The sequence below is a fragment of the Lissotriton helveticus genome, chromosome 2_1, assembly GCF_964261635.1.
Source record: "Lissotriton helveticus chromosome 2_1, aLisHel1.1, whole genome shotgun sequence".
NCBI classification, from domain to species: Eukaryota; Metazoa; Chordata; class Amphibia; order Caudata; family Salamandridae; genus Lissotriton; species Lissotriton helveticus.
The window spans coordinates 1,394,523,844-1,394,549,957 of NC_136059.1; the positions used below are offsets into that span (position 1 = coordinate 1,394,523,844).

Sequence of the window (26,114 nt, forward strand, 5' to 3'; positions counted from 1 at the left end):
CAAGTCATTTGACCTTAAAATAACAATTTTCATTGGTTGCTAACAGACTTTTTTTCCAAAGAATGAAAACCCCACCCTTTTCCTTCACTTCTTCTTTCATTTTGGTGAGAGCAAGACCTCTTTTTTTCTCTGCTTATAATCTGTGGATACAATGGCTGCCAGAGCATCCAGCAGCAGTGATGACTCCGATGGATTCATAAATGAAGTGCCTCCTCAGCCGAAGGTCAAAGAACATTTGGAAATGTTTTGATATACCTGAGGGACGTAAAAAAGTAAATGCTCCAAAGGTGGAGTGTAAGATCTGCCATACTGTACTTTCCAGAGGAGACCCCACAAGGAAGTACAGTTTTGGTAATTCTACCATGATTCGCCACGTGCAGAGAAGGCATCCCCAGAACTATGCCCGGGAGAGTGTCAGGGCTCTGGCACGTGAGGCTCCCAGTGATGGGGCCTCTACTTCAACCGGAGGACAAACTGCAACAGGAAGGGAGCAATCACAAGAGCTGATTCCTAACATTCAGCCTGCTTTTAATAAAGGCGTTATTAAATGCAGATATTGCGATCAGCTAATTTGCTATGCGGAACAAAGTGTTCTTCTCATGGCTCGAGCATTGGATAACCATCGCTGCCGTTCCCAGCCCTAATTTTGTTTTGTTTTTTTGCTCCTGTTGAGCAGTTTCCCATTCCCTGTTTTTGTTTTTGTTCTAAAAACAGAAAAAAGAAGAAAAAAAAAGTTCTTTTCAGAACTACCTCCAATTCTCATCAAAGAGCTGTGTTCTTAAAAAAATTAAAAAGAGTAAGTGAAGTGGAGTGCAGTGAGAGAGGAGAGGAAAATGAGTGAGAAAGCAAAAAAAAGGTACGAGAGGAGAAGGGAAGTGAAGTAAGGGGACTGAAAGAAGGTGAGTGTGGGGAAGGAAAGTGAGGGGAAGGAGAGTGAACATGGGGAATGTGGATATGCGAAGAAAATGTAGTAAAGGAACGGAGGTGTGGAAGGGTAAGAAAAGAGCAGTGATGTTTTGGAAAGAGTGGAGATACAGACTGGATAAAGACAAGTAAGTGTGAGACCAGGTAAGTAAGGCAGTGAAGAAACAGAGAAAGTGAAAGAAAAAATAAGAGTAGAAGACTGAAGGCCTCATTTTTGCACCTGCCTCACAGCAGGCGTAACACTAACGCAGGTCCTTTAACATGGGCCTGGCCCCATGTGAAAGGATGCATTGCTGGAGTTGTGTCACTTTTGTGACACACTCCAGCAATGCATCACTTTTGCGCTTACAGATACGTCAGAAATATCTGTAAGTACTTGTGACATAATGCGTCATAAATTAAATATGACGCATGAGTAGAAGACTGAAGGCCTCATTTATGTGGCCATGCGTCACTTTTACGCCACCGGTGCGTCACTTTTTGTGACGCACCAGTGCTGTAAAAAATGCACCTTGTTGAGCCATATTTACAAAGTGACGCATCTAGGTAGATGCGTCACTTTGTAAAGCCCTGCACCACATTATACCTACGTCAGGTGTAATGTATGCAAAAGGGGCGTATTGACGCAAGAAAGGGTCGTAGAGGTGACACAGTGAAATCTATGAGATTTCACTGCGTCACTTTTAGGACGCAGTTGTGTCAAAATCTTGCGCCTGTCTCACAGCAGGCGTAAGACTGATGCAGGCCCTTTCACATGGGACTTGCCCCATGTGAAAGGATGCAATGCTGGAGTTGTCACTTTTGTAACACACTCCAGCAATGCATCACTTTTGCGCTTACAGATACGTCAGAAATACTGACGTATCTGTAACTCCTTGCGACATAATGCGTCATACATTAAATATGACGCATGAGTAGAAGCCTGAAGGCCTCATTTATGAGGCCATGCGTCACTTTTACGCCACCGATGCGTCACTTTTTGTGACGCACCAGTGGTGTAAAAAATGCACCTTGTTGAGTCATATTTACAAAGTGACGCATCTAGGTAGATGCGTTACTTTGTAAACCCCTGCGCCACATTATACCTGCTCCAGCTGTAATGTATGCAAAGGGGACATATTGACATAAGGAAGAGTCGTAGAAGTGACGCAGTGACATCTAAGAGATATCACTGCGTCACTTTTATGACGCTGTTGCGTCCAAATCTTGCGCCTGCTTAACAGCAGCCGTAAGACTGACGCAGGCCCTTTCACATAGGACTAAATGATTCATAAAAGGGGGTGGTGATGAACAGAGTGCCTGAATTAAGCAGACCACTCTTACCCAGTCCAAAGATCAGGGCTTGATCCATCACCGTTTTTTAGCTCACTGCACCATCCCAGCTCAGAACTTGGCTATATGCAAATTAGTCTGTTCCTGTCCCAGTGCATGATGGGAACAGGGCAAACCAAACTACCAAGCCAATTCTTGTACTGGGAAGGAAACAAGCTTCCGGGAAAAACCGGTTTCTGCCATTTCAGGCGTCTTCGGCCCGGCTTGCTTGAATCCTGATGGTGCAATGAGCAAGGGACTCACATCTGAGTATACCCTTCCACGCTTATGGTGGACAAAATGATTCATAAAAGGGGGTGGTGATGAACAGAGTGCCTGAATTAAGCAGACCACTCTTACCCAGTCCAAAGATCAGGGCTTGATCCATCACCGTTTTTTAGCTCACTGCACCATCCCAGCTCAGAACTTGGCTATATGCAAATTAGTCTGTTCCTGTCCCAGTGCATGATGGGAACAGGGCAAACCAAACTACCAAGCCAATTCTTGTACTGGGAAGGAAACAAGCTTCCGGGAAAAACCGGTTTCTGCCATTTCAGGCGTCTTCGGCCCGGCTTGCTTGAATCCTGATGGTGCAATGAGCAAGGGACTCACATCTGAGTATACCCTTCCACGCTTATGGTGGACAAAATGATTCATAAAAGGGGGTGGTGATGAACAGAGTGCCTGAATTAAGCAGACCACTCTTACCCAGTCCAAAGATCAGGGCTTGATCCATCACCGTTTTTTAGCTCACTGCACCATCCCAGCTCAGAACTTGGCTATATGCAAATTAGTCTGTTCCTGTCCCAGTGCATGATGGGAACAGGGCAAACCAAACTACCAAGCCAATTCTTGTACTGGGAAGGAAACAAGCTTCCGGGAAAAACCGGTTTCTGCCATTTCAGGCGTCTTCGGCCCGGCTTGCTTGAATCCTGATGGTGCAATGAGCAAGGGACTCACATCTGAGTATACCCTTCCACGCTGATGGTGGACAAAATGATTCATAAAAGGGGGTGGTGATGAACAGAGTGCCTGAATTAAGCAGACCACTCTTACCCAGTCCAAAGATCAGGGCTTGATCCATCACCGTTTTTTAGCTCACTGCACCATCCCAGCTCAGAACTTGGCTATATGCAAATTAGTCTGTTCCTGTCCCAGTGCATGATGGGAACAGGGCAAACCAAACTACCAAGCCAATTCTTGTACTGGGAAGGAAACAAGCTTCCGGGAAGATAAATAACGGTGATGGATCAAGCCCTGATCTTTGGACTGGGTAAGAGTGGTCTGCTTAATTCAGACACTCTGTTCATCACCACCCCCTTTTCTGTATCGTTTTTGGCCACTATAGGTGTGGCAGGGTATACTCAGACATGAGTCCCTTTCTCACTGCTCCATCAGGATTCAAGCAAGCCGGGCCGAAGAGGCTGAAATGCCAGAAACCGGTCCCCGGTAGCTTGTCTCCTTTCTGGTGAAGAATTGGCTTGGTAGTTTGGTCTGCCCTGTTCCCATGATGCACTGGGCCAGGGACAGACTAATTTGCATATAGCCAGGTTCTGAGCTGGGATGGGGCAGTGAGATAAATAACGGTGATGGATCAAGCCCTGATCTTTGGACTGGGTAAGAGTGGTCTGCTTAATTCAGACACTCTGTTCATCACCACCCCCTTTTCTGTATCGTTTTTGGCCACTATAGGTGTGGCAGGGTATACTCAGACATGAGTCCCTTTCTCACTGCTCCATCAGGATTCAAGCAAGCCGGGCCAAAGAGGCTGAAATGCCAGAAACCGGTCCCCGGTAGCTTGTCTCCTTTCTGGTGAAGAATTGGCTTGGTAGTTTGGTCTGCCCTGTTCCCATGATGCACTGGGCCAGGGACAGACTAATTTGCATATAGCCAGGTTCTGAGCTGGGATGGGGCAGTGAGATAAATAACGGTGATGGATCAAGCCCTGATCTTTGGACTGGGTAAGAGTGGTCTGCTTAATTCAGACACTCTGTTCATCACCACCCCCTTTTCTGTATCGTTTTTGGCCACTATAGGTGTGGCAGGGTATACTCAGACATGAGTCCCTTTCTCACTGCTCCATCAGGATTCAAGCAAGCCGGGCCGAAGAGGCTGAAATGCCAGAAACCGGTCCCCGGTAGCTTGTCTCCTTTCTGGTGAAGAATTGGCTTGGTAGTTTGGTCTGCCCTGTTCCCATGATGCACTGGGCCAGGGACAGACTAATTTGCATATAGCCAGGTTCTGAGCTGGGATGGGGCAGTGAGATAAATAACGGTGATGGATCAAGCCCTGATCTTTGGACTGGGTAAGAGTGGTCTGCTTAATTCAGACACTCTGTTCATCACCACCCCCTTTTCTGTATCGTTTTTGGCCACTATAGGTGTGGCAGGGTATACTCAGACATGAGTCCCTTTCTCACTGCTCCATCAGGATTCAAGCACGCCGGGCCGAAGAGGCTGAAATGCCAGAAACTGGTCCCCGGTAGCTTGTCTCCTTTCTGGTGAAGAATTGGCTTGGTAGTTTGGTCTGCCCTGTTCCCATGATGCACTGGGCCAGGGACAGACTAATTTGCATATAGCCAGGTTCTGAGCTGGGATGGGGTAGTGAGCTAAATAACGGTGATGGATCAAGCCCTGATCTTTGGACTGGGTAAGAGTGGTCTGCTTAATTCAGACACTCTGTTCATCACCACCCCCTTTTCTGTATCGCTTTCACATAGGACTGGCCCCATGTGAAAGGATGCATTGCTGCAGTTGCATCATTTTTGTGACACACTCCAGCAATGCATCACTTTCTTGTAAACACTCTACTTTATTTTTTTACACTGTTTTTCCCCGTGATGCGCTCAGGCTGCGCGTACCGGAGAGCGCACCGGTGAGCGCAGCAAGCGCTTACCCCGCGAAAATTTAAAAAAAACGTTTTTTTTTTTTTTGCCCTTCAGGGTCCTTCTAGGCCCCCTCAGAAAACCTAGGGGGTCAAGGGGTGTCTACTCTGCCCCCTCTTAATTATTCCCCCCTTTATTTTTCACCTCTTGTGTCTCTGTTGTTCAGAGTCACAAGATGGGGAACTATGCAGACCATTTAGAATGTTTACAGACACCCAAGAGCCAATTAGCTTTTGAAATTTACAACCAATTAAAATGTTTCTTTGGTTTTAAATGTGTGTGTGATGAAGTTTCATTGGTTTTCTACTAATGAAATGGTTCTCTAATGAGAGGGAAACACAGCCATTTTGTGATAGTACTCTTTGAGGTACATTTGTGAGGAATATTTGGTGAAATTTACACAGTATTATCTCTTCTACTCCTTTCTAAAAGGTGAGTTGTGAATTTGTAAGGGGAATTTAATACTTGTTAAAGCTAGTTTAATATTATCTATTACTAAAAACGATAAATTAAAGTGATTTTTTTTCTGCTATTTACAGCAAGAAATGTGAAAAGAATATGAATCTCAATGAGTACACCGTTAATAATTTTGAAATTTCTGCAACCTTTGTTGAGGAGAGGTTGATTGAGATCTCAAATGATCCTATTCATAACACTATCCATGTAGAAGACCTTCTTTTGAGAGAAGATGGAATGGAGGATTTTAATGATGAGACTCTGGATGCTGAATTAATGGAATGTTTGGACTACGTTGAGTTCCAGGAGTCATTTATGAAGAGTTCTGATGAGGAGATTCCAGATCAATTAATGCTAGAAGTACTTCTAAATTATGAAAATTCTGAAGAATAAATTTATATTTATAAATTATAAATAGTTTGAGACATTTTTCTGTTATTGTACTTGAAATTTATGAGATAGTAGTGAAATGATTGTGGTATAAAGTGACACTTATAGTATAGAGTGCAACGTTTCTGTATTACATAGTAAGTTTACTCACAGTTACTTCCCTTCTCCCACTATATTTTCTCCAATGTGCATTTCACATCTCTTTTTCATCTCATGCCTTCTTTCTCTCACTATTTCTCTCTAATGTACACTATCGCCGCCATTTTTTGTATTTTCAGAAGACAGTGAATTGTAATACTCCAAAAGTGGAGTTCAATATGTGCCATACTATATTTTGCAGAAAAGACCCCAGAATGAAGTACAATTTTGGTAATCCAACTATGATTCGGCATGTGCAGAGGAGGCACACCCAGAACTATGCCCAGAAGAGTGTCAGGGCTCTGGCACGAGAGGCCCCAAGAGATAGTGCCTCTACTTCAACTAGAGGAATAACTGCATCGGTCAGGGGGCGACCAGAGCAGCTGATCCCAAATATTCAGCCTGTATTTAATGAGGCCTCCATCAAATGCAAAAATTGTGATGCCCTACTTTGTTACGGGGAACAAAGTATTATGATCATTGTTTGAGCATTAGAGAACCACCGCTGCCATCCCCAGTCCTAATTTTAGTGAGAGAGGAAAGGAAAATGAGTGAGGGAGCAAAAAAAGGGACGAGAGTGGAAGGGAAGTGAAGTAGGGGGGTTTGAAAGAAGGTGAGTGTGTAAGTATAACTAAGTTATAGGGAGTGAGCTTGACAGAAGAGGAGCGAGAGACTAAAGAGACGGAGAGAATGAGACTAACAGAGAGAGAATGAGGTAACGGGGAGTGCAGAGAGAGGAAGGAAAGTAAAGGAGAAGGTCTGAAAGAAGATGAGTGTGAGAGTATGGCTCAGTAATAGGGAGTGAGCATGATAGAAGAGGAGTGAGAGACTAAGAGGACGGAGAGAATGGGGGTAACACAGAAAGAGTGAGAAAAGGGGAGTGAGTAAGTTAGAGGACATAGGGATTGACAGAAGCAGTTACTGAACTGTAGAAAGAGGAGTAAGGGAAGAGAAAAGAGTGAAGGAGTGAAGGATGGGAAAAGAGAGGAAGGAAAGTAAAGTAGAAGGTCTGAAAGAAGGTGAGTGTAGGAGTATGGACGAGTTATAGGGAGTGAGTGTGATACAAAAGGAGTGAGAGACTAAGAGGACAGAGAGAATGAGGCTAACAAAGAGAGTATGAGGGAAGGGGAGTGTACAAATAAGATTACAGAATAAGTAAGAGAAGGAGTTACTACAGTGGAATAAGAAAGAAAGTGAAGAGAAAAGAGTGAAGGAGCAAAAGAAGGAAAGAGAGAAGAAGCAAAGTAAAGGAGAAGGTCTGACAAGGTGAGTGTGGGAGTATAGCTGAGTTATAGGCAGTGAGCGTGACAGAAGAAAAGTGAGAGACTAAGGGGATGGAGAGAATTAGGCTAACAGAAAGACATTAAGGGAAGGGGAGCGTAGAACTAAGAAGACAGACAAAGAAAGAGAAGTAGTAATTGAACTGGAGTCAGGAGAATAAAATAAGGGAAATATATAAAACAATGAAGTAAAACAATAGAAAGAAAATAAAAGAAAATAAAAGGCCTGTTTTTCTCTATGGTGCGCTTCACTACCTCATTTATGAGGACATGTGTCACTTTTACGCCGCCAGTGCGTCACTTTTTGTGACGCACCAGTGGTGTAAAAATTGCACCTTGTTGAGTCATATTTACAAAGTGATGCGTTTAGGTAGATGCGTCACTTTGTAAACCCTTGCGCCACATTATACCTGCACCAGGTATAATATATGCAAAGAGGGCGTATTGAAACAAAGATGGGTCGTACAAGTGACGCAGTAACATCTAAGAGATTTTACTGCGTCACTTTCAGGACGCCGTTGTGTTAAAATCTTGCACCTGCCTCACAGCAGGCCTAAGACTGACGCAGGCCCTTTCACATGGGGCTGGCCCCATGTGAAAAGATGCATTTCTTGATAAAAAAAATTACTATAATTTTTTACACTGTTTTTCTCTGTGTTGCGCTTCAGGGCTTCATTTATGAGGCCATGTGTCACTTTTACACCGCCGGTGCGTCACTTTTTGTGACACACCAGTGGTGTAAAAATTGCACCTTGTTGAGTCATATTTACAAAGTGACACATCTATGTAGATACGTCACTTTGTAAAGCCCTGCGCCACATTATGCCTGCGTCAGATGTAATGTATGCAAAGGGGGCATATTGACGCAAGAAAGAAGTAACACAGTGAAATCTATAAGATTTCACTGCGTCACTTTTAGGACACCATTGCGTGAAACTCTTGCATCTGCCTCACAGCAGGCGTAAGACTGATGCAGGTACTTTCACATGGGACTTGCCCCATGTGAAAGGATATATTGCTGGAAATTATTTGAGGGTAATAGAAAAAGACTGAGAAAAGTGGAGTGAATAAATTAGAAGACAGAGGATTTGAGAAAAGAAGTTATTGAAGTGGAGTAAGAAGAGTAAGAAAAAGGAAAAGAATGAAAGAGCAAAGGATGGGAAGAGAGAGGAAGGTAAGTAAAAGAGAAGGTATCGAAAAAAAGGTGAATGTGTGACTATAACTAAGTTATAGGGAGTGATCTCGACAGAAGACGAGTGAGAGACTAAAGAGACAGACAGAATGAGGCTAACAGAGAGAGAATGAGGTAAGGGGAGTGTAGAAGTAAGAGGACAGAGGGAGTAAGAGTAGGAATTAGTGAAGTGGAGTAAGGACAGTAAAGGAAGGGAAAAAAATAAAACAAAGAAGTAAGAGAAGACAGAGGAAAGAAAGTAAAAGAGTACACCTGAAAAAAGTGAGAGTAAGAGAAGAGTGTGAAAAAAGAGAGTAAATGTAGGGATTTAGAATAAGTGAGGCAAGCGCTATAAGGAAACAGAGGTGTGGGAATATCAAAGAAGAGTAGTGAGGTTATGGAAAATAGTATAGAGAAAATAAATATTCTACATCAAACTTACCTTATAAGTAATATCAACTTAGTTTTATATTTTCATTTAAATTTATATCTGTGAAAGACAAAACAAAATAAGTTACAATATTTATAATATATATTTTACAATACAAGAGACAAAGTAGGAGATTAACAAGGGTAAGTGAGGGTGAGTGAAGTGCAGGGAGGTTGATGAAAAAGGAAAAATAAAGAGAGGATAAAAGCAAGTAAGCTTGAGACAAACGAAGTGAAGGAGTGAGAATATAGAGCTAGTAAAGGAAAGAGTGACACAAAGGAACTGAGTAAGAGAGCAAAGCAAGGTAAGGAAGGGAGTGTGGGTCATTTTTAGGGAGTAAGCATGACGGAAGAGGAGTAATAGATTGAGAGAATCCAGAGACTGAAGCTAAGAGACAGGCTGTGAGGGAAAGGGAGTGAGGATGTGAGAGGATACAGGAAGTGAGAAAAGAAGTGAGTGAAGTGTAATAAGGTGAATGAGAGAAGGAGCATTATTGAGGGAATAAAGAAAAGAAACAAAGGGAAGGGCAGTGAAGTAGAGTGACTGCCAGCTGGAAATTGGTGGTTGGGAGAGAGGTAATGAGCTGTGAAGGAGTGGTTAATGAGAATAAGTGTGGAAAATGGAATAAGGGAAGGGAGGTGAGGGAGAATCAAAAAAGGCCAGTGAGGTTGAGTTAAAAAGAGTGATAGAGGGTGGAAATAGGTAAGTGAGCATAAGAGAATGGAAAAATAATATATATTTAATAATAGAAAATACAAAATAATTTCAACAACATGTTAAATGGTTTATTTTTGCTGTTCTCAGAATATATTGAATTTCACTTAAAACAGTGACTTCAAAAGTACTCATCATATAACAGCGGGCAAAAAAAACACAATCAAAATGATTGTGTTTAAAAAACCCATTGAATAAATACTTAAATAATGTACATTTTTTAAAGCCATATCTAAACTCACTTTTGATCCATCCACTTTTCCACGAGGCCAAATAGTATATGGAAAGTCCTTTTTTATGGAAATTAGACCACTGTTTTCATAATGTCTCATTTACCCGACTTTCTGAAAGAAAAGCTCCAACATCTTTCACATTATGAAACAAGAGTTTTACTTCCATCTCTAGCTTACATTTAATAAATAATTCCTATAATACTCACAGCACACTTTATATACTAAACATATACTATTTCTATGAGAACTACATGTTTTTTATTACCTTCATCACTCTCATTCAGAAAGTAATTTTGAAGAGCAAACTAAGTTATATTAACTGCTGCAATCTTCATAGGCCAATTACCTTCCCTAAAATTTCGGTTGTAAGAACACCAGGTAAGAATTTAGTAAGTCAGAAGGCAAACGTTTGAAAGTCAATTGAGTATCATTACAGAGCTGCCAACCTTTTTCACATTTTAAATAAGCTGTGTAATGTCCTGATGTTGTTGAAGGACCATCATGGTAAATAATTGATGCAGTTGTAAAGGTTCTTCCTGAAATTGATAATTGATAAGCCACAACATTTCTAATTAATGTTGTCAATTTAGTCCCATCAGGTCTACATCGTTGGAACATTAAAATACCATACTGTCCATATCCTATTAAAAATAAAGTTGATAGCATTTCAGATTTACATGGACTACAGACATGTTTTGATTTGCTGCTCTAACTAGATTATTAAAAGACACTGATTTGCATTCTGGTAAAGTCAAATATATAAATCTTTCAGTGTGTACTGTAGTACTACTTGAAAAGGAGCAATTGTTACAGTCATGTTGCCATTTATAAGAAAGGCCAAAAAGATTTTCTACATCTACTCCTTCATCTTGTAAAACAACAAGCATATACATTAGAAATTCCTGACAATCTTGCTGAATATTCTGTGAACATTGATTTAGACCAGAACATATGTCTAAAACCTTTCGAATTTCAGAAACACTTTGTATTTTTGTTCTATCACTGCTACATTTCCCAAACACAGAATTTAATAAACAACAAAGTGTTTGATCACGATTTTCAGCAATCTGTTCTTTTACAGTTTGGAGAAATAAAACAACATTAACCACTACATTAGCATAGCAGTTGACACCAGAACTAATTTCAAACTGAAATCCAACAACATCTTTAACTGAATCCATTTCCTTTCTGCTTACAATTACTGGTTCATCTACTTTTTTTCTTTTTGCTACAACTTCACTACAATTTTTCTCATTTCTTCTTTTTCGGCCTACCACACGCTTTTCAAACAGAGGATATTGAGGTAAATTTAGAGCATACTCTCTTCTTAACCTATTATATTCTTTTACACAATTTAGATCTGCATTAATCTTTGTGTCATCAAAATCAATCAAGTACAATCCAGATAAAGTTCTGACTCGAGATAAAGCAACATATGCCATGCCCTCCTTGAACACAGAATTTCCAATATTCACCAAAGCAGTATCAACACTTAAACCTTGCGATTTATGAATAGTTATTGCATATGCTAAAGAAACAGGAAACTGTTTTCTGCGGACATATAAATCTTTCACTAGCAAAAAGCGAGCAGAACAACAACTGATTTTTTGTACTTCTTCAATATAATCAAATTTAATTTTTATAATTTCAATTCCATCTCTATTTCGGTAATTCACAAAATCCACAACATGACCCATTGCTCTATTTACTAAACCTCTTTCCACATGTAAATTACGTCGTAAAATTATACGACAATTTAAAGATGCATACAGAGTCTTTTCCATACCAGCAGTTTTGGATATTGTCTTCTCTAAAGAATCCAATTTTGTTTTCAACTTTTCTGACAAAATAATAGTGGCTCCTTCATGTTCTATTTTATCAATAGCTTCCAGTTTCACAATCTCTTGATTTTCCAACTTTGGTGTTGAAGATCTTCTGCATATAATCTTGAAGTCCGGTATTCAGATGTAGGAATTTGAACAGGTCGGTCGTCATATCGTCCACCTTCACCTGTTGGAAATAACTGTGGAAAACAACGAGCTTCTAAACTTTCTTCCCATACACTAATGGGACTTCCTTCTGCCTTTTTCATCTGAAACAAGTCAATAGCATTCCTCATTACTTCTTTGGAATGGAATGGATGAACACTATAATGTTCGTAAATTTCTTCACTTCTAGAGACATCAACTTTTTCTATTTGTCCAGCAGAGACATCAGTGTTGTCTTGTATAGTTGTTTCCTCATCTCCCACATACACATTTTTATAGTACTGATTATTTTTTACCAGATACAACGTTGCCTTTTTGACTTTCCTAACATCCACTAATTCTTGCCAGATTTTCTTACTTTTTGTCGGAACACCATTAACTAGAATAACCAGAGGTTCCTCTTCTACTTTTTCAACACCAATGTTATCAATATTTTTCTTAAAATCTAGAGGCAAATAAACAACTCTTCCCTTTAATCCTCCCTGTAAATCTGAAGGAGGCAATTTCCCTGCCTTAGGCTCCATGCGAACAATGGCCTGAAAAGGATGCACACATTGAATCAGAATAGACTCATAGGTATTTAAATCCATCAATTCAGAAGAAATGTCTACCAACTCCAGATTATTATGAACAGCTCTAGCAGGCATTCTGTTTTCATTTAATTTATTATAGCAATATGTACAAATACGTTGATCAGAGCCCAAATCAAAACAATTTTCAACCAACAAATAAGTTGCAAAATCCGTCCATTCATTATTATTTATTGTGAGAAGTTGGCCTGATATATAATGTTTCCAATTCTGGAACCACTTTGTATCAGTCCAAACAACCCTTATGGTGTCTGGTTGTAAGTCAACCTTATTAGACAAGCTATCCTAGGGGTAGCATGGACTAAGCAGCCTTAAAGGCTTAACTTAAGAGGTCGTGTTAAGCGAGCTGTTTTACCACATACAATCCTGTAATATCAAATGAAAGGACACCACACAAGTATATATTATAAAAATATATGTATTTATTACTAAAAACAATCCCCAGTATTCTTTATGAATAAAGGGGCACAAGCGTTAAATCAAAAGCACAGTTTAACATACAAAGTTGCACAATTTTGGATGAGGCCAAGGGGCCACTCAAACCATATACTAAAAAAATGGTATAAGAGATACCAATCGATCAGTGGTTAGGCCTAGGGCCTAGGGAATCGCTGGGAGCAGTCGGGACAAGCAATGCTGAAGTCGGGAAAAGCCCGCGGGATTCGGGTGCAGTGCAGAAAGTGCACGCATGCATCAATGTTAACCAATGGTGCGTAAAAGTTACAAAGTTAGAGTTTAAGGACACTTCCGCTGAACCTAGAGGAACAAAACTTAAGACACAGACCCTAGAGGGGTGTACCAGTGTGGGAACACCGGCGTTGCAATGTTACCTCACCCACAGGAAGTGGGTGCACAGGGTCGAGGTTGAGTCGGGTTTCGTCACGCAGGTTCTTGGTGCTTGGAGCTGAAAGGGCTGCAGGCGAGGTGAAGGAGAAGTGTCCGGTGGAGTCCAAGGGTGGACTCGAGTCGAAAAGTACCTGAAAGCAGAGGGGACAGAGTCTGGGTCACTCAGCAGTGACCAGGGTGGAACCAGGACGGAACCAGGCAATGTCGGGCGCAATCAGGTGGTTGTCGAGGAGCTTCTCTCCGCTGTCACGTGGGCTCTGGGGCATCTACGAAGTCCAGGAGCAGGTCACGATCTGTCCCACGCAGGCTCTCGCCGTCGGCGCTGTCGGCTTCAAGATTGGAGCAAACAACACTTGGCAAAAGCAATCCACGCGGAACTGGAAGATTGCTTCTCACTCGGACCAGTAGGGTCAGAGTGGGGGCTCCTTTTCAGGGGAGCTGGTGCAAATCTGGAGCAACCAGAATCACAAGTCATATTTCAAGTTTCTTCGGCACAGGGGCCACAAGCCAGCTGGCAAGGGACTGGCCAACGCGGTGAGCCAAAAGAAGCAGAAGGGCCCCACGCAGCACTCGTCGAGTGTAGGGGGCTGAACTTCGGTGCAAGAGTGGCTCAGGGTTGGGGCTTCTCAAACCCCGTTGTACAGCTTCGAGGGTCACTCGTGGGCTGCACGGTCAGCGTCTCATGGTCTTTCCAAGATGGCGTGCCCCACGCTTCCGGTCGCCTCCACGGGTCTCAGCTCTGCAGGGACTGTGGATCGGGCTGTTAGAAGGCAGGCAAGCTTGATCTCGTCGATCTCTGTCGCTCGAGTTCCGGCGGGAACTGCAACAAAGTAGACGTCGAGGGCTGGATGGTGCCTGTTTGCACAGGGTGGTCACTCCTTGACCACAAGGGAGATTCTTCAGTCTTCTACGTTGAGTAGGATGTCGAAGGGTCCAGAGTTTCGTTTCTTATGTTTCATCAGGATAATCTGTAGTGCATTGGCACTGCTCCCACTCTTATTCGAATCTGGGGGGCTGGATTACCTGCTAGGTCCCCTCCTACGGGTGGGACCCAGGAAGTGGGTGGATACACCCCCTTCCTTTGATCCTGGCCGCGCTGGGACGGGGGCTGGAGTGTCCCAGAACCGATTTGGCCGTATTATGCAAGGGGCAGCCTTGTGCTCCCCAGGCACTGTCTGGTTTCTTTCAAACCTCCCTGCTACAATCCACTATCTCCTGTCTGGGGGGTTGTAACACCGCCCTGCGACAGGAAACCCTTTGTCCAGGCCCCTTGGGCTGAGTTTCGGTCAGCTTCAGGGGGTCAGACTCGTGTCTGTGGCAGAAGCATCCATTTTGTGGATCTGAGGCCCTTTTAGAAATTACCCGCATTTAAGTAAAGTAACATGTCTTACCCCTCTAGAGGGGTGGAATGCTATCCCCGTCGCCAGAACTGGCGAGGGGATAGTATTCCAAATCGTATGACACCTTACACGACATGTTTTGATAAAGCCAAACCAGAGTTGCTATATAACTGCGAGGATTATAATGCACTTAAGAGTATATGGTATGGCATTATCCTGAAACAGCTTAGGGATTTGTTCCCGACGGCTGCAGACAGGCTCAGCTCATGCTAGAGCTCCATCTCACATTAAACCACGCACTCTGCCTCCAGGATTGCTAAGGCCTGCCATAGGAGTGGCTCACAGGTTTATATGTGTCCAGATATAGGTTCAGATATAGGTATACTATATATAAGCAAGGGGTGATTACACCACCTTGCCCCAGCTGAGTGATCAGCCAGTTGTGTCAATTTAAGAACCAGCCAGGGGTGGCAAAAGATATGCTGCAGCCCCTGGTAGGCCTTGGTGGCACCTATGCCCTGGGCACCTATAGTGCATAGTACAGGGGCTGACAAGGAGTCCATTTCCAATTGTGGTATGTACCTATAGCACATGTATCAGTAATTTAGAGAGAGAACAGCAGGCTGGGGGTCTGATTAGCAGGCCCACAGCCTCAGTAGTCTAAAACCAGTGAAGCAAAAAGCAAAAATTTGGGGTGACCATAGGATAGCAGACCCTACTCTCCTACACAACCCCCCTCCAAACGCAGGGACATTAAACTAACCTTGACCAGATAAGTCTTCATGTTCTAAGTGGAAGTACCTGGAGAGACCATCTGCATTACCATGGTCAGTCCCTGGGCGGTGCTCCACTGTAAAGTCCATCCCCTGTAGGGAAATGGACCACCTGAGCAGTTTGGGATTTTCACCCTTCATCTGATTGAGCCACAGGAGGGGCTTATGGTCTGTCTGAACTAGGAAGTGAGTTCCAAACAAGTAGGACCTCAACTTCTTCAGGGCCCAAACCACAGCAAAGGCCTCCCTCTCAATGGCTGACCAACGTTTCTCCCTGGGGTCAGCCTTCTGCTAATGAAAGCAATGGGCTGGTCTTGACCATCTTGATTAAGTTGTGAGAGCACAGCTCCCACCCCCAACTCAGAAGCATCTGTCTGTACAATGAACTGTTTGGAGTAGTCAGGACTCTTCAGGATAGGTGCAGAGCACATGGCCTTCTTCAGGTCATCAAATGCCTTCTGACAGCTAACTGTCCACTGAACCTTTTTTGGCATCTTCTTGGATGTCAAGTCATTTAATGGTGTCACAATGGACCCATAGTTTTTCACAAACTTTCTGTAATACCCAGTCAGGCCCAAGAAGGCTCTGACTTGTGTCTGGGTAACTGGAGGAGCCCAGTCCTGTATGGTCTGGATTTTGCTCTCCAGTGGTTGAACCTGACCTCCACCTACTAGGTGGCCCAGGTACACAACCTTACTCTGCCCTATCTGGCACTTTGTAGCCTTGATAGTCAGGCCTGCCTTTTGCAGGGCCTCCAGAACCTTCTTCAGGTGGATCAGGTGATCCTCCCAGGTGGAGCTAAAGACAGCAATATCATCTAGATATGCTGCACAAAAGTCATCCAACCCAGCAAGGACTTGATTCACCAACCTTTGGAAGGTGGCAGGTGCATTCTTCAAACCAAAGGGCATCACCACAAACTGATAATGCCCACTGGGGGTAGAGAATGCTGTCTTGGCTTTTGACTCCTCAGCTAGTCTGATTTGCCAGTAGCCAGCTGTCAAATCAAATGTGCTCAGAAACTTGGCAGAAGCCAATCTGTCAATGAGCTCATCTGCTCTTGGAATGGGATGTGCATCTGTCCTAGTGACAGCATTGAGACCTCTGTAGGCCACACAAAACCTCATTTCTCTCTTTCCATCTTGGGTATGAGGTTTTGGCACAAGGACTACTGGGCTGGCCCATGGGCTCTCTGATGGCTCAATCACTCCAAGCTCCAACATCTTTTGCACCTCAGCCTTGATACAATCCCTGACATGGTCAGGTTGCCTGTAGATCTTATTCTTGACAGGCAGACTGTCACCAGTGTCCACCTCCTGGGTGCACCAGTTTGTCTGGCTGGGTGTGAGTGAAAACAAGTGTCTGTGGGCTTGCAAAACTTGTTTGCAGTCCATCTGCTGCTGGTCAGTGAGGCTGCCTGCCAAGGCTACTCCATCAACTGAACCATCATCAGGGTTCTGAGAAAGCAGGTCTGGGAGAGGATCACTCTCTTCCTCCTGTTCCCCATCTGTGGCCATGAGCAAGCTCATGTCCTCCCTGTCCACAAATGCTTTCAAACGATTCACATGGAGCACCCTGTGGGGGCTCCTAGGGGTTCCAAAGTCAACCAGGTAGGTGACTTCTCCCTTCTTTTCAATGATAGGGTAGGGTCCAGTCCATTTGTCCTGGAGTGCTGCTGGGGCCACTGGCTAAAACACCCACACCTTCTGCCCTGGCTGGAACTCAACCAGAACAGCCTTTTGGTCATGCCAAGCTTTTTGTAATTCTTGGCTGGGCTCCAGGTTTTTGGATGCTCTTTCCATATACTCAGCCATCCTGGAGCGGAGACCAAGTACATAGTCCACTACATCTAGCTTAGGCTTTTTGAGAGGTAACTCCCATTCTTCCTTCACCAAACATAATGGACCCCTCACAGGGTGGCCAAACAAAAGTTCAAAAGGGCTGTAGCCAACCCCCTTCTGTGGGACCTCTCTGTAAGCAAAGAGCAAGCAGGGTAAAAGGATGTCCCATTTCCGCCTAAGCTTCTCTGGTAACCCTTTTATCATTCCCTTGAGGGTCTTGTTGTATCTCTCCACAAACAGTTAATCAACAAGGAGGGATGAGGATTTTGTGTGTCCGTTTCTTTCCCCAAAGTAATGAATTTTTAATCAACAAAATTGGACACTTGTAACACTGCTCAACCTTTGGTTCAGTGTAAATAAGGAAACCCTCAGAGAAGTCAATGTTTGAATGGAAATTGCGGTATATTGTTTCATCCGCCCCACATTGACAATCACGCAGTTATCATAGGGTTATTCCTATTAGTGTGTACTGCTTGCCTCATCCAGAGGCACCTCCAGTCTCGAGTGCAGTGTCCAGAGACAAAAGGACTTTCCCACAAAAAATTGTTAAAAATGAAAATGTACGCCAAAAAAGGTTTATTGCAGGGCAAATTTCCATTAGTTAAAAAAGTAGTAAATACTTAGTTTAGGCCGAGTTACTAGGCCGTATAGTATTGCAGGGATAAGGTTGTCGACATGTTTCAGCTCTATTGGGCCAGGAGGTCTGTAGAGCTTTCGTCAGGACTTACATAACAAGATAAACAAACATGAAATTGTATACACATATAAAACTACTCACACATACTTGTGCGGTAATCCCAAACTCATAGCATTATATGAGGGTTGTGTTCTTCACGATCTGTCGTGTAGGAAAACTCTGCTTCCAACGGGGGCAGAGTCAGCACAAGGCTAGAGTGTAGCCTCCACGCGGCTCTGCATTACAAGAAGTTGTCCCCCGTTGGAAGCAGAGTTTTCCTACACGACAGATCGTGAAGAACACAACCCTCATATAATGCTATGAGTTTGGGATTACCGCACAAGTATGTGTGAGTAGTTTTATATGTGTATACAATTTCATGTTTGTTTATCTTGTTATGTAAGTCCTGACGAAAGCTCTACAGACCTCCTGGCCCAATAGAGCTGAAACATGTCGACAACCTTATCCCTGCAATACTATACGGCCTAGTAACTCGGCCTAAACTAAGTATTTACTACTTTTTTAACTAATGGAAATTTGCCCTGCAATAAACCTTTTTTGGCGTACATTTTCATTTTTAACAATTTTTTGTGGGAAAGTCCTTTTGTCTCTGGACACTGCACTCGAGACTGGAGGTGCCTCTGGATGAGGCAAGCAGTACACACTAATAGGAATAACCCTATGATAACTGCGTGATTGTCAATGTGGGGCGGATGAAACAATATACCGCAATTTCCATTCAAACATTGACTTCTCTGAGAATCTCTCCACAAGCCCATTGCACTGTTGGTGATAGGGTGTGGTAAACTTGTAGTTTACTCCACATTCCTTCCACATTGCTTTTAGATAACTAGACATGAAGTTAGTACCTCTGTGTGAGAAGTTGGCCTGGTATATGATGCTCACTAGTTCTAGTGATCACCTTGTACCATGCCAAGCAACCCTTATGGTGCAGGTTGTAAAGTCAACCTTATAGACAAGCTATCCTAGGGGTAGCATGGACTAAGCAGTCTTAGGCTAAACTCTGTAAAGGCATGTGAAGCAAGCTGTTTTACCATACACAATCCCTTGAATACCAAATGAAAGGACACCACACAGATATATATTGAAAATATATATGGATTTATTACTACAAATATCCCTGATACTCTTTATGAGCACAGAAGCAAATGCGTTAAAACAAAACACAGTTAAAATACACAAAAGTTGCACAATATGGATGAGCCCTAGGGGCCACCTAAACCATATACTAAGAAAGTGGTATAAGAGATGCCACTTGGACAGGAAATAGGCCTAGGGCCTGGGGAATCGCTGGAGCTGTTCGGGACTAACAGTGAAGAAGTCGGGAAAGGCCCGCGGGACTCGGGTGCAGTGTTTAAAGTGCACGCACTCACCAATGCAAAGTCTATGGTGCGTAAAAAGTACAAAGTTAGTTAGAAAGGAACCTTCCGAGTGACCTAGAAGGATGAAACTTCAGACACAGACACTAGAGGTGTGTACCAGTGTGGGAACACCGGCGGAGCTGAGTTACCTCACCCACAGGAAGCGGGTGCATAGGGTCGAAGTAGTGTCGGGTTTCGTCACGCAGGTCGATGGTGCTTGGAGCTGAAGATGCTGCAGGCGGCTCGATGTGAAGAGTTCCGGTGGATCCAAGGGTGGATCTGCAGAGGTGAAGACCTGAAAGCAGAGGGGACAATGTTCAAAGTCACTAGCCAGTGACTACCGTGGAACCAGAGTGGAACCAGGCGATGTCGAGTGCAAACAGGCGTCGAGGTGTAGCTTCTCTCTGCAGCCACGTGGACACGAGGGGTCGAAGACGTCCAGGAGTCGGTCACGAGCTATCCCACGCAGGCTTCTCGCTGTTGGCGGTGTCGGCAACTTGATTGAAGCAAACAGGCCTTGGCTAATGCAAGCCACGCAGGAATCGAAAAAGGCTTGTTACTCGGACCAGCAAGGTCAGAGCAGGGGCTCCTTTTTACAGGAGCATTGGCAAGTCTGAAGCAACCAGACCTGCAGTGAAAGTTGTAGGTTTCGTCGCCAAGATGGCCACTAGCCGCGTGGCAAGTGGACGGGAAGGCGCGTCGAGTGGCACAATGCAAAAGGGCCCCACGCAGATCGTGGAGATGCTGGGGGGCTGATCTTCGGTGCAAGGGCTGCTCGAGGTTGGGGCTTCTCAAACCCCAAAGCACAGCGTCGAGGGTGCCTCTGATGCTGCGCAGTCAGCGTTTCGGGGGTCTTCCAAGAGGTCCGGTCCCACGTCTCTCGGTGCCTCCACGGGTCCCTTCTTTGCAGGGACTGTGGATCGGGCTGTGAGAAGTCTGGGAGTCTGGGTCTTGTCAGGCTCTGGGCTCGGGCTCCGGCGGGAGGCGGCGGGAAAGCAGACGTCGAGTTGCTGGTTGGTGCCTGTATTCACAGGGTGGTCACTCCTTGGCCACAAGGGAGATTCTCTTCCGTCTTCTGTGCAGCAGAATGTCGAAGTCCAGTCTTCTTCTGTATTTCAAGTTGATTCAGGATGATCTGAAGTCTCAGGACACAGCTCCCACTCTTATTCGAATCTGGGGGGCCGGATCACCTACTAGGTCCCTCCTCTGGGTGGAACCAGGAAGGGGGGTGGTTACACCCCCTTTCCTTTGTCCAGTTTCGCGCCAGGACTGGGGCTGGAAAGCCCCAGCACCGGTTTGAACTGGCCTATGCACAGGGACACCTTGTGTGCCCCAGGCATGTCTGATTCTATTCAGCCCTGTCCTACCCAATACACAAAATCCTGTCTGGAGTGGTGCTAGCACCACCCCAGGCAGGAAACCCTTTGTCCAAGCTGCCCTCGCTGGAAGGACTCCCAGCAGCAGGAGGTCAGACTTGTGTCTGTGGTGGCAGCATCCATTTTGTGATGCTAAGGCTCTGTTTAACTTTAACCGGGGTTCAGGCTAGGTACATGTCGTGTCCCTCTAGAAGGGTGGAATGCTACCCCCGTCGTCAGAACTGGCGAGGGGGTAGTATTCCAATTCGTATGACACCTTACTCGACATGTTTTGATAAAGCCAAACCTAAGATAGCATTTAACTGCGAGGATTATAATGCACTTAAGAGTATATGGTATGGCAATATCATGGAACAGCTAAAGGACATGGTTCCGAAAGCTGCAGACAGGCTCAGCTCATGCCAGAGCACCATCTCACATATTTCCAAGCACTCTGCCTCCAGGATTGATGAGGCCTTCCATAGGAGTGGCTGATAGGAACATATGTGTCCATTTTAGGTTAGGTATAGGCATACTCCACCTAAGTAAGGGGTGGTTACACCGACTTACCCCAGCTGAGTGATCAGCCAGTTGTGTCAAATATGGAGGCCAGGCCAGGGGTGGCACAATACATGCTGCAGCCCCTGGTAGGCCTTGGAAGCACCTATGCCCTGGGTACCTGGGTACACTGTTACAGGGGCCAATAAGGTGAACCAGTTCCAATTTCGTTATGCACCTAAAGTACATGGGTTACAATTTAGAGAGAGAACAGCAGGCTGTGGGTCTGATTAGCAGGCCCACAGCCACATTAAGTCATAAACCAGTGAAGCAAAAAGCAAAAATTTGGGGTGACCATAGGATAGCAGACCCTACTCTCCTACACAACCCCCCCCCAAACGCAGGGACATTAGACTAACCTTGACCAGTTGTGTCTTCATGTTCTAAGTGGAAGTACCTGGAGAGACCATCTGCATTACCATGGTCAGTCCCTGGGCGGTGCTCCACTGTAAAGTCCATCCCCTGTAGGGAAATGGACCACCTGAGCAGTTTGGGGTTTTCACCCTTCATCTGATTAAGCCATAAGAGGGGCTTATGGTCGGTCTGAATCTTGAAGTGAGTGCCAAACAAATATGGTCTCAACTTCTTCAGGGCCCACACCACAGCAAAGGCCTCCCTCTCAATGGCTGACCAACGTTTCTCTCTGGGGGTCAGCCTTCTGCTAATGAAAGCAATGGGCTGGTCTTGACCATCTACATTAAGTTGTGAAAGCACAGCTCCCACTCCCAAATCAGAAGCATCTGTTTGGACAATAAACTCTCTTGAGTAGTCAGGACTCTTCAGGATAGGTGCAGAGCACATGGCCTTCTTCAGGTCATCAAATGCCTTTTGACAGTATTCTGTCCACTGAACCTTTTTGGGCATCTTCTTGGATGTCAGATCATTAAGAGGAGTCACAATGGACCCATAGTTCTTAACAAACTTCCTGTAGTACCCAGTCAGGCCCAGGAAAGCTCTGACCTGAGTCTGGGTAGTTGGAGGAGTCCAGTCCTTTATGGTCTGAATCTTACTCTCCAGTGGTTGAACTTGGCCTCCACCCACAAGGTGGCCCAAGTACACAACCTTACTCTGCCCTATCTGGCACTTGGTTGCCTTGATAGTGAGGCCTGCATTTTGCAGAGCCTCTAGCACTTCCTTTAGGTGGACCAGGTGATCCTCCCAGGTGGAGCTAAAGACAGCAATATAGTCCAGATATGCTGCACAAAAGTCATCCAACCCAGTAAGGACTTGATTCACCAACCTTTGGAAGGTGGCAGGTGCATTTTTCAAACCAAAGGGCATCACCACAAACTGGTAATGCCCACTGGGGGTAGAAAATGCTGTCTTGGCTTTAGACTCCTCAGCTAACCTGATTTGCCAGTAGCCAGCTGTCAAGTCAAATGTGCTCAAATACTTGGCAGAAGCCAATTTGTCTATGAGCTCATCTGCCCTTGGAATTGGGTGTGCATTTGTCCTGGTGACAGCATTGAGTCCTCTGTAATCCACACAGAACCTCATCTCTCTCTTTCCATCCTTGGTGTGAGGTTCGGGGACCAGAACCACTGGGCTAGCCCAGGGGCTCTCTGAAGGCTCAATGACACCTAACTCCAGCATCTTTTGCACCTCAGCCTTGATACAGTCTCTGACATGGTCAGGCTGCCTGTAAATTTTGTTCTTTACAGGAAGACTATCACCAGTGTCCACCACATGGGTACACCAGTTAGTCTGACTGGGTGTCAGGGAGAACATATGTCGATATGACTGCAGAACCTGTCTACAGTCATGTTGCTGATGTTCAGTGAGGCTGCCATCTAAGGCCACACCATCAACTGAGCCATCCTCAGGGTTCTGAGTCAACAGGTCTGGGAGAGGGTCACTCTCTTCCTCCTGCCCCTCATCTGTAGCCATGAGCAAGCCCATGTCTGCCCTGTCAACATATGCTTTCAGCCTGTTAACATGGAGCACCCTGTGGGGGCTCCTGGGAGTTCCAAGGTCCACCAAGTAGGTAACATCTCCCTTTTTCTCAATGATTGTATGGGGTCCAGACCATCTGTCTTGGAGTGCTGCTGGGGCCACTGGCTCCAACACCCATACCTTCTGTCCAGGCTGGTACTCAGTCAGGACAGCCTTTTGGTCATGCCAAGCTTTCTGTAAGGCCTGGCTAGCCTCAAGGTTTTTGGATGCCTTCTCCATATACTCAGCCATCCTGGAGCGGAGACCAAGTACATAGTCCACTATGTCTTGCTTGGGCTTTTTGAGAGGTAACTCCCATCCTTCCCTCACCAGACATAGGGGTCCTCTTACAGGATGTCCAAACAACAATTCAAAGGGGCTGAAGCCAACACCTTTTTGTGGGACCTCTCTGTAAGCAAACAGAAGGCAGGGCAGAAGGATATCCCATCTTCGCCTGAGATTCTCAGGTAATCCTTTGATCATGCCCTTTAGGGTCTTGTTGAATCTCTCAACAAGCCCATTGCATTGTGGATGATAGGGAGTGGTGAACTTATAGTTAACACCACATTCCTTCCACATAGCTGTCAAGTATCCTGACATGAAGTTGGCACCTCTATCGGATACTACCTCCTTAGGAAACCCCACTCTGGAGAAAACTCCAAGTAAGGCCCTGGCCACAACAGGAGCTGTTGTGGTCCTAAGTGGAATTGCCTCTGGGTACCTGGTGGCATGGTCCACCACCACCAGTATGAATCTGTGCCCAGATGCTGTAGGGGGATCCATTGGTCCAACAATGTCAATCCCCACTCTTTCAAAGGGCACCCCCACCACAGGTAATGGTATAAGGGGGGCCTTTGTGGAACCACCTGCTTTGCCACTTGCTTGGCAGGTTACACAGGAGCGACAAAGCTCCTTTGTATCTTCTGACATGTGAGGCCAGGGAAAGTGACAGACAAGTCTGTCCCATGTTTTGTTCTGGCCTAGGTGTCCTGCTAAGGGAATATCGTGTGCCAAGGTAAGAAGGAAGCCCCTAAATTGCAGAGGTATGACCAACCTCCTGGTTGTACCAGGCTTGGGGTCTCTACCCTCTGAATAAAGGAGCCCATCATCCCAATAAACCTTATGGGTACCTTGAGCATTCCCAGCAGCCTCAGCAGCAGCCTGCTGTCTGAGGGGTTCAAGAGAAGGACAGGATAACTGAGCCTGCCCCAAGTCTGCCCTAGAAGGTCCCCCTGTCCCCAGAAACTCAACCTGATCAGGTTCAAGCTCTATAGGGACAGTTCCTTCAGGGGTCTCAGAATCATCTTCCTGTGAAGGCTGATCCTCACTTGTAGGCATTTGGGAAGGCACAGCCTTTGCCCTCCTGTTCCTTGTCTTGGAAGGTACTTGGTCCATTGTTCCAGGATCCAAGACCTGAGGTTCAGAGAGGCACTTTTTGGCCTGTGACCTGGTCACAGCAAGGACATGTGATGATATCCCTAACATCTCTGCATGAGTCCTGTACTCAACTTCTGACCATAGAGAGCTCTCTAGGTCATTGCCCAACAAACATTCTACTGGGAGATCAGCACTAACCACAACTCTTTTTAGGCCAGTTACCCCTCCCCAGGAAAAGTTAACAATTGCCACACTATTTGTAGTAGTGACATTGCTGGCATTGGTCACCAGGTAATTATCACCTGGTATGTATTGTCCAGGGTCCACAAAGCTAGGCGTCACCATAGTGACACTGGCACATGTGTCCCTGTATGCTTGAGACACTTTTTCATTAATTAATGGTGTCTGTCTGTACTTGCCCAGATTATTGAGACTGACAGTAGGGGAGAAATCAATCTCCCCATCACAGATCAGAACAGCCTGTGTGGGGACTCTGACTAGGTCAGAATCTCCATCAGTTTCAAAGGTGATACCCACTACCCCCTTAGTCTGTGGTCCAACACTGCCAGCTGTACTAGTGGGTGCAGGTGCCTTAGGGGCTGCAGTGTTGGTGGCTCCACCCTTTTTACAATCACTTGTCCAGTGAGTGGTGTTTTTGCAAAAGCTACACCAGGGTTTTCTTTGACCTTCTTTCTTCTTCTTCTTGGAAGTTTGGGACCCACCCTCAGTATTAGTTTGGGGCCCTGTTGAAGACTTCTGGTCTTTAGCTTTCTGCTCCCCACCCTTCTGGTCTGTTTTCTTTTGGTCACCACCCTGGTTCTGGTTCTGGTTCTTTTGCTTAACTCTGGTTCTAACCCATTTGTCTGCCCTCTTTCCCAATTCTTGGGGAGAGGTTAGATCTGAGTCAACCAAATGTTGATGCAACTGCTGGTTCTGACAGTTATTTAAAATCTGTTCTCTCATAAGCAAATTGTACAATCCTTCATAGTCTGTAACCTTACTTCCCAGCAACCAGCCCTCCAGAGCCTTAGTGGCACATTCAACAAATTCAGACCAGTCCTGAGTCTGTGTCTTCTGGGTGTCTCTGAACATTAACCTGTACTGTTCAGTGGTTAAGCCTAACCCATCAATCAGAGCACTCTTCAGGACCAGGTAGTTTCTAGAATCCCCATCACTAACTGTGAGGAGTCTGTCTCGGCCTCTACCTTCAAAGGAGAGCCACAAGATTGCTGCCCACTGCTCCTGAGGGACCTGCTGTACTTTGCAAGCTCTCTCAAGGGCAGTCATCCACTTGTGGATATCATCCCCAACTTTGTAGGGGGGCACAATCTTACTCAGGTTTCTATTGTCATAGGACCTGTCTTTATCCTTAGGGATAGTGCTGCCACCAGTGGAATCTGATCCACTCTCTCTAGGCTGCCTCGCTCTAGCAAGTTTCTCTTTGGCCAGGGCAACTTCTAATTCTTGTCTCTGGATCCTAAGTTCAGCCTCTCTCATTTTGGCCTCATGTTCCCTTCTCTGAGGG

The 26,114-nt window shown here is 45.1% G+C and overlaps 1 protein-coding gene across 1 annotated transcript in view; it reads left to right on the forward strand.

The window, feature by feature from the left end:
- PIGG (phosphatidylinositol glycan anchor biosynthesis class G (EMM blood group)) overlaps positions 1–26,114 on the forward strand; it is an 809,046-nt gene that overhangs the window by 605,498 nt on the left and 177,434 nt on the right. The window lies entirely within an intron of this gene.